The sequence below is a fragment of the Coffea arabica genome, chromosome 6e, assembly GCF_036785885.1.
Source record: "Coffea arabica cultivar ET-39 chromosome 6e, Coffea Arabica ET-39 HiFi, whole genome shotgun sequence".
Taxonomy (NCBI): Eukaryota; Viridiplantae; Streptophyta; class Magnoliopsida; order Gentianales; family Rubiaceae; genus Coffea; species Coffea arabica.
The window spans coordinates 20,962,277-20,976,902 of NC_092321.1; the positions used below are offsets into that span (position 1 = coordinate 20,962,277).

The following is a 14,626-nucleotide window of genomic DNA, read 5'->3' on the forward strand; positions in this document are numbered from 1 at the left end:
TACAAGCCGCAGTATGCATGCTTTGGATCTATATGAATGAATCAATGAATGGTATTACATGATTGTGGACTATAATTGATTACAAAATTATATGAACTCTCATGGAATTCCAATGATTGTGGGAATTCCAATGTATTATACCATGTATATTTGTTTTGGACATTATGCCAGAGTTGTAATATTCATGCCTCTGTTTTCTTTCACAGAATGTTGTGGGAACCATCAAGTTGATCGAATAATGTGGTCTAGTTACCACAGTCTTGACTGAACTGGTGGATTGGGCTATTAGATATGGATGGAGATCTTAATACTATAAGTGTGGAACTTATATAAGTTTTGTGTGCTTGCTTTTGTCATTGATATTCAAATAATAAACATATTGTGTGTATAGTATCATGGCTTTTAAATAATAAATGTGCTGTATGTAATGTATCATGACTTTCAAATAATAAATTCATTGTACGTATCATATCATGGACTTTAAACACAAAAGAATGAAGCTCTTCTTTTTTTTGTGGATCTAAAGGTACATGCATACATCCTAATTCTCCTGACAATTCTTTTTTGGATGATCGGTGAGGCTAAGATCATTGTAATCTTCCTTGAACATTCTGATGAATGTCTTGGCTCCCATCATGATTAGTCTCTCTACCATAAAGAGTTGATATTTGTTTTCAATTACTGGATTCAAGATGCTGCTGCAGTTTGATGAGTATGCCAAGTTGTACACAGTGCAATACATCCATGTTGAACTCTCTTCTTGTTCAATCTATGCAACAAAATTACAGAAGTCATGAAGACAATAAAAATCAAACACTGTTGCTAAACAACATAGCGAGGATTGCCACATCTCTTCGTGACAAACTTGGAGCTTGGAATATATCAGACAGATGGTTTAAAGAAAAAGAATAGGAAAACAAGGATGGGAAATTAATCTTACCATATGTATTTATTTACAGTGTAGTCGCACAGTCATATTCAAATAAAAAAAAATCAAATATGGCTGATTTAGTACAAACCTTAAATTTGCTTGAGAAGAACTCCAAGATCAAACGCACTCCATTAATTGTAAACCACACAAACAAATACAAAGAAGAAAGGGCAATTTTCTAGTCTTGTAACCCATATGATGTCCTGATCAGGAAATGTTAAACCAAACAGGAAAGATTAACATTACTAAATCACTTACAATACAATCAAAGGAGTATTTGTACATTAGATAACCATGACACAAAAGGGTAATGATACTTTTCCTGAGTAGCTTAGCACAACCAAGCTACAATTCAAGAGGAAAAATTTTCCACCTAAAAAGTGACTCCTGGCAGAAAGAAAATTGACACAAGGAACGGTATTAGAACTCATACAACTACCAAGGCATAACAATTTATCCAAATATTTGATAAGTAAAAGGCCTTTTTCCTTTTCTTACCATATGTATTTACAGTGTAGTCGCACACTCATATTCACATAAAAACTCCAAATGTGGCCGATTTAGCACAAACCTCAAATTTGGTTGAGAAGAACTCTAAGGTCAAACACATTCCATTAATTGTAAACCACACATACAAATACAAAGAAGAAAGGACAATTTTCTAGTCTTCTAACCCATGTGATGTCCTGATCAGGAAATGTTAAACCAATTAGGAAAGTGAAATAACATTAGGATCCTCAACCAACTAAGAAGCTCGACAACCAGAAAGTTCTTATGTAACTACAGCTAATTTAAACAACACACATGCCAAAAGAAATCCTCAGCATGCCTCTCATCCTTTGCTGATTCTCTTTCTCCAAGCTGCTCTACCTTTCTTTCCTTCATTCACATACACACACACACATACACCCCAAAAGAAAAGTTTAAGCAACATTAGAAGCAATCATTAGGACTTCTTCCATCTAGCTTCCATTGAAAATTTAAAAGCACTAGCAGATTAGTATGCATCCCAACTACTGCTTTTATCATCCACATCTTTCTCACTCTACACTAATCTTTGACCACACATGCATCTTATCACTACATACAACAGTATACAATGTGTTTGTGAATAGCTTCACAATGTGAGACAGTAAAAATATTGGAAAAAACATGCAATTTGTAGCTGCTAATTCAAACATAGAATTAGGAGAATAGGGAAGAGTATGGCAAACCACTTCAAAGCAATCGGACACGCTAATTTCAGTAAATTTTAACTACATTGGAGTTGCTTTTACATCATTTTGTATATAATAGTAACATTACTACATCACTTACAATACAGTCAGAAGAGTATTTGTACATTAGATAACTATGAGAAAAGACACAAAAGGGTAATGCTACTTTTCCCGAGTAGCTTAGCACAACCAAACTATAACTCGAGGAAAAATTTTCCACCTAAAAGTAACTCCTGGGCAGAAAGAATATTGACACAAGAAACGGTATTAGAACTCATACACCTACCAAGGCAAAACAATTTCTCCAAATATTTGATAAGTAAAAGGCCTTTTTCCTTTTCTTTTTCTTTTTTGAAAAGAGAAAGAGGGAGGGGGGTTGCAAAGGATATACAAAATTTTGATCTACTGTTACTCCCGAGATGACAATCATATAAAGTTCAGAAGGATCAGAGTGGAAGGTAATATACCTTGAAGCAAGAGGAGCAAAGAAACCTGGGGTCCTCCCATTTGAAGCAATAAAAAAGTTTGCTCTGGTGGGACCCATTTTGCAATTCTGCAGGAAATAAATTCTTGACGGGTATCCCCATCAAGATAAGGATACCAAGACTGATCAATGCCGAACCTATCCTTATGAGTTTTCAATTTATCACCTCATCTGATATGGATAGCATCACAATCACCAAGAAGCACCTTAATCACTTAAAAACAGAAAATTTTAAAGCAAAGCAATGTTATAACTGACTGCAATAGAACACTAGCCATTCGAAAGCATCAATGATGTCATATTAGAGCTTTTGACTCCCATAAAGAAGGTATTCAAACAGGTGCCCACATATGGATGACATATGACCACAATTAGGCCAAGCCATTTTGAGTGACAGATGAACCAAACATGTGTATGAAACTTCTAAATATATGTAGAACCCAAAGGTACACCCAAAACTTTTTTGGTACACACTCTTGACTCTCCAACCGTAAATGCAACACCAACCAATGATCAGCACCTCTGACAAAAATGGTTTGGGGCATACACAAACAGCCAGCAGAAAAGAATGGCTCTGAAACCACAAAAAAAAAAAATCACTATCATATTTGAACACCAAGGTTCATTCTCAGATCTCCTGTCAAATATTCAAGCCCTACACTGTGTACCAAAAAGTACAATCAAGCAACCAACCAAAGGAGCCCACTAGTAAAGCATGCAGCAGCAGTGAAATGGCTAACCTTCTTGTACAAATTTCAGGTGAAACTCACAAGCATAATACAGTTTCTCTATGTGGCGAATTATCACCCTCATCTATAAGATTAAGCCAGATAAAAGAAAGAAATTACTTATCAAGGACTCTCACTTGCCCCCTGACATGTATGCTGGACTCCTTTCAACGCAAAGAGCACGTGACGCACCTATTACGAGTGGTGCCAAACATTAACAGAGGATCTATGCTTACCCTGACACTAGTGTTCATTTACGGTCATATGTAGAAGCTTCAACTGTCAGACAGGAAAAGGAAATATTATTTTTTCTAAAAAAATTAAAAGCTCACAACCTGTTTACGAAAAGTGACTATGCACCTTACAACTAATTGCAGTAGTCAAGGTTTTACAACATTAATGTTTACCCTGCCAGGGAGTGGTGAATGGTAGAAATAATCAATCTTCTCAAAGTCCCATCACCAAAATGACTACAAAAGGGGAACATATTTCAAACTTCTTGTAGAAGCACCAACCAGAAATCTTCCAATAGGTATAGCAATTTTACGTATCATTAAGATATCATAACCAGTTTTTCCAAACAAGATCCACAGCATTCTCAACATGAAGTTTACTACAAGCCCAGGTTCTACTCTTTTCATTAATCCAAACTGTTGATAGTCAACTCAAGAAAACAACGATACATCTGCAGTGTGCAAATAATGTAATGAGCATATAAATTTTGGCTACCAAACATAAGGACAACTTATCGACTATCTTCCCCATAATATTGAGCAAAACATTTATGCAAGGGCATTATTAAGCATGACACCTATGACAGACCATTGCGTTCCCATATTTGACAGAACTTGCTTTTCTTTCCTCCTTTTTTTGATTTGTTTTGCTTAGTTTTGTTTCTGTCCGTTCTTTTCCTGTTCAACTATAGGAGAGGAAGGAAAGGGGAAAACTCATGGCGACAATTCCCCATGTCAAAAAAGTTCACACCATATGTAGTGCCTTCAGGAGAGCATCAACAGAAACATATGCAATACTCCTATCATGTCCAAATTAGATCAACAAGAACATGGAAAAAAGAATTGCCACATTGTTATTGTACATTTACAAATATGACCAAAAACAACTTAGAGTACATAATGGATATAATAGCGCATTTGGATAGTAGATTATTTGGGATAATATTTTGAAAAACTACTGTAGCACTTTTTTGATGTGATGTATGTGAAATAAAAAGGTGGTTGAAAAATGTGTTGATGATGCAAGTAAATAAATTTTGGCAAATAATTCACTATCCAAATAAACCATATATTATAATGCATCAAATTCAAAAATCAAGAATGGCTAACATACAGAGTTTGAAAGTTGGAACAACTTTTAACTTCTTGATAGGCTCTTTGAAGACCTTCAAAATAAAAAATCAACTGATCGAGATTTTTTACATCCACTTTTAGACAATAATGAAGTTAGTTTGCAGCCTAAATGTAAGCTTGTAGTGAAGCTTGCTTACACAATTTGCAAGAGCCAATGAATGCAGCGCCCTCAGACAATTAAGAGACTCCAATTAGTTAGTAGACTCTGATGAGTATTAGTTGATATAAAACTTGTCATAAACAATTAAAGCACCAAGAGGGCTAGAATTAGACCAAAAAAGACTTCTTGATTATTTAACTAACCTGATGGTGGGAATTTTTCCAAAGCGACCTGAATTGCTTCAGTCTAAAGCTCATATTTAAAGAGAAGTTTATTCTGCTTTATCTACAAGCCACCTGACTCTCCGATTTTTACATCAGTCAGGTTAGAGACAAGAAGTAGTCTGATTTTTACATCATAGGCAGCTATAGTGCAAACTTTAGAATCATGTCGTTCCAGGGTCTAAAGCTCACAGTGTACTTGAGACCACGAACAAGACCCCAAAACAACTCAACAAATGATTAGAAAAGTATATTACAAATAAAAGGAGGAAAAAAAGAAAAAACTTAAAACTTCAGAATATAGCCTCCACTTAATTATGTTTTAGCCTGTTGCTAAACTTAAGTATCATAAACATGAGTGGGTAAGGTCCTGCTTTGTCAAACACTTGAAAACATTACCATGTAAGTGGGTAAGTTAAAAACAAAATAGGAAGGCAAACTTTACCAATTGCATGGTCATAAACCAGAAAAGATAGTATGCTAATAAGAAGAGTGTTATTTGCAGACAAGTTAAATTTCTAGGACAAGGGAAACTCCCACAGCACAATAATTCGTGTTGCACCAGTCACTGATAATAATGACAGGAAACAGAAAATGGAACAAAATACTGCATATAGCACCATGAACCAACCTTTTCTGCTGCAATCTTCGACTTCTTGCCAGCCACTAAAGGAAGAAAATAATATGACAAAAAGAATAGCACTACGGTTATTCTGATCCTTGCGCTTCATGAACTTGAATGATTACCATAATTAATACCTACAAGAAATTTATCAAGATTCAAAAAAGTAAGCCCATTGAGCTTCACAAAGAAATTTCTGCAATGAAACTGTAATCCTCAGTGAACCTCAACTTAGAGGGAGAAAGGGAATGACCAACCCAAGCACCATGAAAGAGAAATTGCAGTGTGATTTACGAGTAAAATATTCGAATACAAACTTTTTGATCTGAGGTCCTCCTGCCCACATTGGCAGTTCCTTGGGATTTCAATTTCATGCTAGTCAATAGCATTCGATGCCACTGTTTTTAGTTATCCAAAATTACAGGTGCCGTTTTTTATATGAGATCAAGATCATAAAAGGAATACATCGAGCAAGAGCTAGCTGCCCAACTAAATAATAAAATTCAAAAACGTAGGCTGATCATTAAATGGCCACTATTTACTGACTTATGTTATCAGGCACTTAAGGAAAATACAGATGGAATAAAATAAATAAAACTCACAAAAATTTTCAGCTGCATCAATTTGTTTTACTCTTTGTTGTTTCATTTTTGCTTTAAAAGCATATGTAAGCAATTAGTGATACTGGAAAACTCGATATCTCGCATCTCTTGGTTCAAACAAGTAGCACCTGGAACAACTTCTGTCTTACCTTTTTCTCTTATATTTTCTTTTTTTCCTTTGAGTGTAAGAGGCCAGACTTTGCAGTGATACTAAATGCTAGTCTTTGCCAGAACTCACCTTTGTTCTGAACTGGCATCAATTGACTGGTGAAGAATCCCTTTCTTGTTGTGTATTGGATTGATGTACATTCTAGAGGAATTACAAAGGTTCTGAAACATATAAAAGGAGTAAAACACAGGAATGAGTAGGCCTTGTTTTGCCAAATTTTGGTCTTAGTAAAGGAACAAAAACTTGGAATGCTAAGACCACCAATTGTCAAAGTAGAGGGTTATCTAGTGCTTGGGTGAGTAAATAGAGTCCAAGAGGCCATGAAAGTGGAAGGTCGACAAAGCCTGAAATCCAGTAGCACCAAATCTAGCTGCTCCAAGTCTTTTAAAGGTTACATCAATAAAGTAAGACTTCCAACTGAATGTGAAAACAGGTCCTCCAAGTGCAAAACACTAAGAAGAATGGAAAGTCTTAAAATGCTAAATTTTGCCAGAGCAAGATAAAATCTCGAAAGTCAAAAAGCAGAACGTGCAGGTAACTAGAAAACATTTGTTTTAGTCATAATTGTAGATAAAGTCCAGCTAAAATTTTCATTAATATGAAACTAAAGTTACACGCTACCACTGCTCACCATGTGCTGGTTTATCTCTGCATGCTAAATTTCATCAGCTAACCTCATATTCTTGCAAAACGTCAAATAGTATTTTAAATCATAAAACAACATTCAAGCAATGCATTGTGAACTTGTGTCACCCATAGAACTTGTGTCACCCATAATTAGTACTCTAAAACTCTCCTCTTCAATCCGTATTTCCCAATAAAGTCCAAGAGAATTATGGGACTAACAGTAAAATCAAATCCAATAATACATACTCTGGTGAAAGCAATATTCTTCAATTCCCCTTGGCACATAAATCAATTGAAGGCACTTAAATCTCCATTTTACAATTTTCAAACATCATCCTCTTTGCAAATAATAAAACATATAACCTTCTCAATCAAATTCGCTCAGAAAATGGGGGGAAAATGAGAATAAAATGGAGCATGGACTTTTCATTTATATCAGTAATAACAATAGTACTTACCAAGAGAAAATCAATCTATCTCAAGGTAAGCTACACCAGATTTAACAATTCATTTCTAGTTAATACTAAGAAATGATGCAGTTTTCCTCTTTGTCAATACCAAACCCATCATACATCCTATCAGATTCATAAACGGAACACATTGTATGCCTCATGTGTAAGCAAATTTTCTTACAATACGATTGTGGCAGTACAGTTGTACTTTGCGTTGCCAATGTTGTAGATAACCATATCTTTCCTGATCAGTAAAATTTACAACTTTCTGAACCAAATTGAGTAACAGAAGGGGAGAAAGACAGGGAAAATCAAAGTGAGATGAAGATTCTTCTATATCAATATTATACGCATTTTATTTACCTAGAAAAACGAGACCATTTTAAGATATACTACATCATAAATAAAGAATCAGTTGTATATGACACTGCAAAAAGATGCAGATCTCTCTCTTCTTCAAAACTAGATCCGTTCTATATCCAATCAAAGTCACCAACAGACCCATAATAGACATAATGTATAAGCAGAATTCTTTAATCGATACTATATCGAAATTCACTTGTACTTTTGCCAATGTTGCACTTTACCAATATCTTCTATCATGAACCTTCATCCTCCCTGTGGGAACCCCTCAATGAGGAAAGTTGGATAATGAACCAGAAGAGATAAAAACGCAAAAATTTCAAAGCCATGAATAATCAAGAATATTCCTCTCATTCTCCTTATGGTAAAGGATCAGCTAACTCTCCTCTCCCCTCTCAAATTTTTAACCCATCCAATCAAAATCATCAATAAATCCAGTGATATACATGCTGTACGACCAAAACTCTTCCTCTATTACAATTATAGCATCTCTCTTGTCCTCCGTGCTGACAAGATTGTACTTTGATATATCATGCATAATAAAGCTCCATACTTTACAACCAAAACCCCTCCAAAACGAGAATTAACATAATAAAGTAGCAAAAGAACAAAAACCCACTTGTCCAACCATTCATATAATCGAGATTATTTCGTTTTCTCTTTTTATTTTTTACTCCAAAAAATAGTATTTACCTCTGAAGATACATTGCTTCCTCAAGAGCACACCTAAGGCTGGACTGCTGGTGGCCAAGGCCTTCACAAGACTCACAGTGCTTCCCAGGACCGTCAATTCTTCACAAGACTCACAGTGCTTCCATTTTGCTGTTCATACCTGTTCCGGTGATGGAATAAAAGAATCCTTTTGTGGAAAAGAAAGAAGATGCAAGGTAGAAAACAGCAAAGCAGCGAATTGTAAGAACGATAAGAATGGAAGATCTGGGTAAATTACGACTAGAGTAAATTATGTTTACCACAACTAGAGCAATGCAACAAATTTTAGTCATGTATTTTTTTTTTAACAAAAATTCATATTACCAATTATTAACCTTTTTTAAATATACAAATTATTACCTATTTACGTCATAGTTTTCAAACAAAAATTTGTTTTTTATAAATATATTTTTCGATCACTTTTTACCTTATATATATTAGAATATTATTCTCAATCACATTTTATCTCACATACATCAAATTATTACCGTATATTTTTCTATAAAATTTTCAAAAAAAAAACAAGCCAAATGGTCTTTTAACCCAAATTACACTTACCTTTTGTCATTTATGAGTCATGACATCCAAAACCCACGATCGAAAATAACAGAATAGCTACTAGCAATACATTTTACTTATAATATATTTGTCTCAAATGAAATTTCTCCAAGTTATGGAAACAATTAGATTCTAGCCTTTGAATAGCAAAGTGTTCATCAATGATTCACTTCAAGGCATTAGACAAAAGTGACAAAACAAATATATAAATAAAAAATGGCAATTTAATTCTTGTAAGTTAAACAATCTAACATTTAACTTCTTATAGCTTTTAAATTTTAGCATTGGTTGGAGGATTTGGCTCCAATTAATTCTCTGGCCATTTTTATAATGCATATTTAGATACATGACACATGTTTATAATTATTAATAAGAGACATAATTATTTTAAATTTGATTAATTATAACCTTTATTAATAAATAAAGACACATGTTATGCATCTAGATATGCATTGCGAAAAAATGGAGAGAGAATCCACGGGAAAGGAGCCTAGTTTTCAATTGGAGGATTTTGGTTCCTCTCCAATGGATTCTCTTTTCATTTCCCATAATGCACATCTATATGCATGACACATGTGTTCATTTATTAGGAAAAAAAATATTTTTCTTTTAAATTTGACTAATTCTAATCCTTGTTAATAAATGAAATGATATGATCCTTTTAAATTTGACTAATCCTAACTTTTGTTAATAAATAAAGACAGGTGTCACGCATCTAGATGTGTATTGCGAAAAATTGAGAGAGAATCCACCGGAAATGAGCCAAGTCGTCGGTTGGAAGATTTAGCTCCTCCTCAATGGATTCTTTTTCCATTTCCCACAATGTATATCTAGATGCATGACACTTGTCTTTATTTATTAGAAAAGGACATGATCATTGTAAATTTGATTAATCGTAATCCTTGTTAATGAATGAAGACATGTGTCATAAACCTAAATGTGTACTGCGATAAAATGGAGAGAGAATCCATTAGAAAAGAGCCAAATCCCTGGTTGGATTTACTAAAAACATCCAAAAACTCCTCATAGAAAATTACTAAAAACATCCAAAAACATCTAAAAGTACCAAAAAATTACTAAAAAAGCCAAAAACAAAAAAAAAAACAAAACACATACCTACACACACATCTCATCATCAAAACTCCTCCCCTCTTCACCATTATATTCCTTTCCCGTTAGGAACTCCTTTTGAGCCAATAGCCCTATAACCCTATTGTCCATCACCTATCCCTACCTTCCTTGCAACCTCTCCCATCCATCCTCCTTTTCTTGCTCATCAACCCCCTAACTCCTATTACGGAGAGGAAGGGGGTTTGACGATAAGAGAAAAGGGATAGGGGTTTGACGATTGAAAGGAATATGATGGGAGAAAGGAAAGGAGTGAATAGAGAGAGGACACTACGGTCATGGACGAGATAGGGGAAGGAGATGAGGGTAGAGAAGGATGATGAGTCCCAAGGGGTAGGAGGGAAAGAAAGGTATTTCAAAAATATCTCAAAAACTCTAAAAACAACTTAAAGCCTCACATCTAAAAAGTTTTTAAAAACACATTATTATCATGATCATCATTATTGTTATAAAAGTTATCATGTGTTTTGGTACCTTTGAATGTATGCATTTTTATGATCTTAATTTTTGTTATCCTAATTATGCCCTTTCTAATTGATGATTAGTATTTTATATTTAGCTCTTATAATTTATGATGATTTAAATTCATTCTAGAAAATATTGGTTGATGACAAGACAAAACATTAATTGATAATCAAGTTCACTATATTGCGTCATATCATGTTAATTTATCAAGAAAAATCTCCTTAAACTTGTAAACACAAAATGAGTTGAGAAATGTTCAGCAAATAGATGAATTATATTAGTTGTATCTATTCAATTCAAACAAAAGGGAATAATTTTGCATGTCACACCCAATGTGACAATTTTATTTTAGAACAATGAATCCTTTTAGAACGATTATGTGTAAAATACGTGATGTATTACTATTCTACAATAAATTCTCTAAAATTACTCAAAAAAAAAACTTAACTCAAAATAGCACTCAAATTTTGCCAGCATTTATTTTGGACCAATATGTGATTAAACAATAATTTTAGAATTTAATTGGGCTTGCCTTCTTGATTTTTCTAGGGGTGGCTTTAAGAAAATTTTATTGAAGTATGTTCCTTTATAAGTGTGTTTCTAAGATAAAAATGTGGTTGACTTTGTCTTCTAAATGGGTAGAATCTAAAAATAAATTGTTCAAATAGAGATTTTTATAGGATTGCATTACACTGTAAGTGGTCACTGAAAGTTGCTATAGAATTACTAGAAGTTTATACTTAAAAAAAAAATTAAATTCTCCACACCAACATAAATACTAAATACTTTTCAAAACTAAAACATCTTCACCCTCTAAATTCAATTCTACAAAGCAGATAAGTCGCAATGCTTATTTTTAATTATCTTTGGGCAAATTACATTTTACCCCCATGTGGTTTAGCATTTTTTTATATAACCCCCCTATGGTTTCAAAAGCTATACATAACCCCCTCATTGTTTGGATTAAAATGTCAAAGTGACGGAAATAATCACTCGTAACGAAACTTCTAAAAAGTCAAAATTACCCTTATAAATACATGACACATTAACCTCATATAATTTTTATATTTTACCATAGAACCCTCTTGTCGTTTAATACTTTACTATATAACCCCCTTATGGTTTTCAAAATATACATATAACCCCCCTTGGTTAATAAATAATTTTCAACTTTACACAAGGGTATTTTTGACATTTTAGATGACTCCGTTACAAATGATCATTCCTGTCACTTTGATACTTTAATTCAAACTATAAGGTGGTTATGTATAGCTTTTGAAACCATAGAAGGGTTATGTAAAAAAATGCCAAACCACAGGGAGGTAAAGTGGAATTTGCCCATTATCTTTTAATAGTTCCTTAATGTCTCGTGCTGCTCATTTTTATAGGGGTGTGAATCGAAATCGAAATCGGTAATTCGGAACATTGAAATCGGAATTTTGGTATCAGAATTTTCGACCGATTTCGATTTCGAATTCACAAATTCTGATTTCGAATTCACAAATTCCGAATTCGAATTCGTTCCGAATTCAATTCGGAATTTGGTAAATTCCAATTTCACCGAATTCATGAATATAAAAATTATTATTATTATATAAATATTATATTACATATATATATGTGTGTGTGTGTGTGAAAACGAAATCGAATCGAAATAGGAATTGCGATTTCACCGAATTCATGAATATAAAATTTATTATTATAATATAAATGTTATATTATATTATATATATATATATGAAAAACATATTTGAAATCAAAATAGGAATTCTGAATTCCAATTTCGATTTCGATTTCGAATTGTGAATTCGAAATCGGAATTTCCGATTTGAAAAATCTCGTTACCGAATTCGACCCGAATTCAACCAATTCGAAATCGAAATTTCGATTTTCATTCCGAATTTCCGAATTCGAATTCGATCGGTAAATCGAAATTTTTCGATTTTGCACACCCCTAAATTTTGGTCACATAGTATGGTGAAGCGTATTACCTTAAACTTTTACTATTGCACATGTCTTTACCATTGATCTATCTTTTTTAAAAAAAAAAAATTTACTTTTACTATTGAACTTTGCTTTAGTCTAAAGCGTGTGTGATTTGAAGATAATTTTCAAACTATAAGAAGGTAATGAAGTAGGAGGATTTTACCCTGTTTCATATTTTCTAAAGGCTTTTCCTGACTTGATAATTCTACAAAACTACATGGTCCGTATATGAATGCTTTTGGCTGTGTGCCTCCGATGAACTCATATCCTCACATTGGATATTGGATGCTTTGGGATGCTAGATTGAATCACGCAAGCATTACCTTTCAAAAAAAATTTATGCAACAATATTCTAGTTCGATTTTGATTGTGCCTTCTATATCTGGGCAAAAGTTGCAAAGAAATCTTGTTACAGCATGACACTTTTCGGATTACAATAACATTTTTTCTTCATTCATTGTTGTGTCGAATAGCTATTCTTCTTATCTGTTGCAATTTTTTTTACTTTAGTTTCCATTTCAGGGTTACGATGACAAATTTGTCCAACCAAAATAAGTTGAACAAACTAAAATGCTTCCTTTTCACTTTACCGTGCAATCCATTGTAGGAGCCAAAATGAGGACATATCATATGCTTCCAGACACCAAAATCTAAATGTAAGAGATTTATTTCTGGAAAGAGGAGAAATTAAATGAACAGCAAGCGTTTCAGGAACATCTTAAGTTCCTTGAAGAAGGGAAAGCAGAGCTGCAACAGATGGGAGCCCAACCAAAATAGTTCAAACGCTCAAGAAAACATTTAAGTTATAGAACTAAGTAACGATTTATTAAGAAGTTAAGGTAGACAGGGTACACAAGGGATACACCCAAAGCCGCAAAACTTACTGCAGCTTTAAGCTATTTTTCTAGTCCTAAATACAATTTTAATATCTATCATTAATTGTACAATCCTCTAAAATTTTAACGCTGGAGGAAGAGATACAAGGAGAACAATGCGCAGGAGCATACTACTGCAAGCTGCAGTATGCATGCTTTTGACCTTCTATTAATCAATAGATTCTATTGTCATGTAATACTTTTCACTGATTCTTACTGTCTGTGAAGTATACTTCTATATTGAGCTCGCATTGTTGATTTTCTTATAAACTATTTTGATAAAATTATTACTATTTCAAAGTAAAGCTAAGCCGTTAATTCCTGTTTTTCTTTCGGTTTTGCTTATATTTTTTGCAATGTACATATTTTTATGAATTATTCTTCTTTTCATGTTTTTAAAAATAATTTCCAATAAAAAATAATAATAATTTCCAAAGAAAGCAAAAAGTATTAGCCTTTATATTTCAGCTTTCAAAGTTCTAGGAATAGGGTAAAAAATCTTGAATAGAAAAAAGTAAACTAGATCTGCATAAGTCTGATGGCAAATTAATGTGGGAATTCCAATGTATTACCATGTACATTTGTGTTGGAAATTATGACAGTGTTGCAATATTCATGCCTTTGTTTTCTTTCACAGAATATTCAAGGAGTTATTATCTTGGTCGAAATCTGCAGGCTATGGATGGAGATCTTAGCTGTGTTAATACATTAAGTATGGAACTTACAGAAGCATTATGTTTTGTGTGCTTTTGTCAATGATTTTCAAATAATAAATGCACTGTATATATTGTACCATGGCCTTAAAATAATAAATGTATTGTATATATATCTTATGATGACTTTCAAATAATAAGTATATTGTGTGTATTGTATCGTGGGCTTTAAACATAAATAAAGAATGAAGCTATTTTCGTAGATTTAAAGGTACAAATATCCTAACTATTTTAACCCTTTGAACGTCTTTTATGTATTTTCGTTTGGACAAATCTCTCTTTTTCTCTGACACTTTACATAGTTAAC

At 33.2% G+C, this 14,626-nt stretch overlaps 1 long non-coding RNA gene across 5 annotated transcripts; it reads right to left on the reverse strand.

Annotated features, from left to right (window-relative positions):
• Window positions 1–400: 400 nt before the first annotated feature.
• On the reverse strand, window positions 401–8,849 carry LOC113693734 (uncharacterized). Of its 5 annotated transcripts, none has more exons than XR_011817062.1 (3): window positions 8,577–8,843; window positions 2,616–5,807; window positions 401–2,381 (listed from the first exon to the last, which is right to left on the reverse strand). It is a non-coding gene; the product is annotated as an uncharacterized lncRNA (long non-coding RNA). The 5 variants fall into 5 exon arrangements; XR_011817061.1 differs by having other exon boundaries at window positions 401–769; window positions 1,020–5,807; window positions 8,577–8,842; XR_011817064.1 differs by having other exon boundaries at window positions 401–3,206; window positions 5,680–5,807; window positions 8,577–8,833.
• Between the last annotated feature and the right edge of the window lie 5,777 nt (window positions 8,850–14,626).